Below are 4,299 nucleotides of genomic sequence, written 5' to 3' on the forward strand. Positions count from 1 at the left end.
TGTTCAGATGATGCAATGCCTAATAAAGAATGTTTCACGTTTCAGGAAGAAACCTAAAGATGAACTTCATTGGAAGAGTCATATTGTTTCTGAAACTTAGTCTGAGGCAGCGTTGGATTCAAGCTGCACAGTCCGGGGTCATCAACCAGTGTGAGGTATCAGAGAGGCTCATCTCTCCCATAGTAACAACTGGAGTAAACAGAACCTCAGTGACAAGAACATTCCACGGCTCCCTCTACAGCTTCAGCTCTGTCCTTTCAGAGGCCTGGTCGCTCCAACATATCACCACATAAATGAGTTTGAAAAGACAGCACACACACAGAGGGCTTTTTTTATTCCCCTCATTTCCAGAATATAACAGTGACAAGTTGGAGAACACCACCACACTCCAATTCCTGTTTTAATTGCTTTTCAGCAGCGCTAACAAAGGAGTCATTTAGACCAAATACAATGGCATTCTCAGCTGGCCTGTCCCACTTATTCCAGTTTGAAACTTTTAATTCAAAGTGCCGTGTAGATTCATTTTCTGATATGTTAAACATTGTTCTGCATGCTAATTGACACCGTTTTTTTCTTTTTTTTAATTGTGCAAAGTGAACACTTTTTACGGAGACGTAATTAAAAGGGTTGGTGAGGCTTTTATGGAACACATCAGAGTCCATTCTGGGTTCTGTTTGAGCTGTGGAATGGCCGTCACTGCACCTTTTATTTGCCGCTGTTTCATTACTTCTAATTACCCACCAAAGTATCCAGCTTCCCAAAGCAGAAGAGGTTCAAATCCTTTGTCAGGGAATGTGCTGGATAAGTTTGGCTTGATGTTTTTGAAAACTGAAAGGATCGACAGTCATAAGGACTTACAGTCTGTAGGAGAAAATTTTAATAAACAAAAAAACTACCAGATTTGATTTGACCACAGATATTAGGCATCACACCGATGTTTGATCCTACCTGTTAAGCTGAGTGACACTGCCACCTGGTGGAAGGACAAGAAAAGGACGAGGATGGCTCACTGAAATCAAACATATCCTCATACTGAACCAGTTAGAACGTGTTACTGTGTCCACGCCGAGTAGAGGAACAATAGTAGTACGAACAATGGCTACTCAGGAGTTGACATGTTGAAATTTCAACTTCTCTGAATATGTTAACTTTAACGTTGTTAGCTCGGTGTGATGTCATTCTCATTGCAACACAGAGCTGAGGTCAAAATAGCTTAGGGAATGTATTTAAAGCTGTTCAATCATTTTCAGCAGTAAATTGTTACTGTCTTGTCAATTCTGTTAACATAATAACAGTTCACTGTGCCACAATATTGTTTCAAATGATTTGAAACAAAAAAATATAAAAATGAACTATCTCATGTAAGAATTAAGACTGATGGAACACAGAGGCACTTAGAGCAGATATTTTAAAGCAAGAGTGGCAATTAATATGCAAATAAGATGATGCTGATGAGGCTTATGAGGAGTTTTTGAGAGTATTTTTGATTCTTTATGTTTAAAAACTGTCCTGTAAAATTACACTGTAAAAAGCAAGGGCACAAAAATAATCCATGGATGTCAAGGAGACTGCAAAACACTTGTAAAATGAAAAATGCACTGTTTAAAAATGTTACACAACATAGGACTATTGAAGCCAAATATAAAAAGTATAAAAACCTGTTAACTTCTAATGACATTATTTGTATTCTTTTCCTACCGAACAGATTAAATTATTTAAAATATAAAATATGAGACGATTTGTCCAATAAATTAAAGGTAATTTTAAAATAGTGCTAAACAATACTGAACAGATGAACACTGTGATTCTTAATAGAAGAAACTCTTTCTCTCATACATGTTACATACATGTTGGCTCGGTTATAAACTGTTAAATATGCCAAAATAGGTGCCAGAGTTTGACAAGTGTCCTACATATCTGTGTTTCAGTTTAATTAAAGAACATTCAGTGATTGAACAAGATAGAGTTTCAATTAAAGAGATTTAATTGAAAAACGTCATTTCAAAAACTAAATGTTCCATTAAAAATTTAATTACCTCCTCATGAAAAGAAACTAATAATCTTCATAATGGACTGAAATTAAATAAGTTGGCCAATTAAGAATATTTCCCATTTGATTTAGGCAGATTTTTAGGATCTTTGTTCACATCATCTAGACCCTTACGATCCCAAGCCTGTAATCTTCTCCACCTTCCTCGATCAAGACTAAGGACTATGGGTGATCGAGCATTTGCTGTGGTTGCTCCTCGTCTATGGAACTCTCTCCCGGACTATTTGAGCTTTGACACAGTCTCGGCCAGTAAACAGCATCTAAATCCTGTGCTGGATTACCTTCAGACACAACATTCACAAGCGTCTGTGCTGCACTTTTTAAGCAACAGACCGTGTACGCAATACAAAACAACAAGGCAACGTCTTCCTTTTTGCGACAGAAATGGACAGAAGATGATTCTAGGCTGGTTTGGGAAATTTTTTCGAGACCAGTAATGGAAAAGGAGCACCTGGTGGTGTTAGGGGAGCCTTAAAAAGAACGGCTGACATGATGGTGGCAAAGGGCCGTGACGTCCCAGATGCAGAGCAGTTATTCAGGGGCTTGATTGAGACAAACACAATTGCGAAACTATCTTTGTGAAAAGTGAAGATGTTGAGGAAGCAAAAGAGAAAATGCCAAAGCTAACAGCAGCTGTTCCTGGAAGCACAGGAATTCACCAGGTCATTACTCTGGCTCCGGGAGAAATTACGTGTTGTGACGCAAACTGCGTGTGCATAACACGCGTGTGTTCTTGTTGTTGTTGTTCTACTACATTGAAGAAGGTTGCCTGCAAGTGGGCAGATAGAAGAATACCCAAAATGCATTTGTAATTACAAGCCAACAGAAAATCCAAAGAGGAGTTTCACAGTTTAAGTAAATTGAACTGCATATGTCAGGATTTGAAGCTGCTATGGAGTCATATCTGTGTAATTATGTTTGTCACAACTGCATAGTTTTCTATTTCCTATATTGTTGCTTATTTCTACTGTTTCTCCACCATATGCTGCCATTTGTCTTTCACTATACTTGTGATTCTTCTACACTCAGGGACAAACTAGTGTTTTTTGTTCCCTTCTCTGTTTGCGTGACAAACAATACCTGTTAAATAGAAGGATGCTTCCATCTAGAGGCAGAAGTTAATATGACAAGAAAAGAAAGAGTACGCCTCATGTCTTCATTTTTGTGGTGCATGTAAAACCTAACGCTCTGTGGCAAGGTGAAATCTTTTGAGTTGATTGCATGTCTTGTTCTTTGTTGTGTTTGTTTTGGATTTATGTAGATGTTGATTTTCTTTGGGAGATTTTTGTTGTTGTTTGTTTTGGATTCATTTGGGTTGTCATATGTTGCATGTTTTTCTGACTTTTTTGTGTACATTTGTCTTTGAGGCTGGCGTTTAACCCATGGCACGGCCGAAAACGCCCACTTCGACCTGCACAGGTGTTCTCTAAGCCAGAAAATGGGGAAATAAAAAGATCAGATCAGTAGTTGAGTGAGAGGAAAGGGAGACAGAAGTGACTAGGGTTAGGGCTAGGCTCTGTTTTCAGCTTTTTCCGAATACTTTTATTGACTGTGCTGCTTTTATATTTGCCACTGCATTTTTTAAATTAACTTTACTGTAATAAATTAACTTCATCTGACTTGTTGTTTAAAGCACTGCTGACTGCTGCGATTACCTTCGGGTCTTATTCCTAGTTTAACTAGGTATAGTTGCTGATTGTCCCATTTCCCATTGATTTAAATTAATACCACCACAACTCTGCTCTTAAAACACCAGGAATGTGGACCAGAAATTACAAATTGTCCCTTTGAGTTTGTGTCATTGATTCACCAAAGTCTGAGCAGCTCGACAGTAGACCTCGTGAGGAAAGCTCACAGTGTATTATACAATTTTTTGTATTCAGCTAATTGGGACAAAAGTTTTTATTGACTGAAGACAAAGTTCCACTGCATCTTCATAAGCACCTAGAGTTATGTGAAAAAGTGTGTCAGATTTCCTTACAGAATCCAGATTTCTCACCAGTCATTCCAGAAGCACTTGTGAACTGATCCAGGGCGTCTAAAGCACCGCAGGCCTCAGCTAAGACTAAAAATGACTAAAAGTCTCAGCAAAAATGTCATCCAAGGGAAAATACCAAAGGTAAAACTACTGGTGACTGAAAATAGCTACTCAGAGGTTGTGTGTGTGTGTGTGTGTGTGTGTGTGTGTGTGCTTGCGTGCGTGTGCGTGCGAGTGTGTGTGTGTGCGTGTGTGTGTGTGTGTGTGTGTG

The sequence above is a fragment of the Poecilia reticulata genome, linkage group LG4, assembly GCF_000633615.1.
Source record: "Poecilia reticulata strain Guanapo linkage group LG4, Guppy_female_1.0+MT, whole genome shotgun sequence".
Lineage (NCBI taxonomy): Eukaryota > Metazoa > Chordata > Actinopteri > Cyprinodontiformes > Poeciliidae > Poecilia > Poecilia reticulata.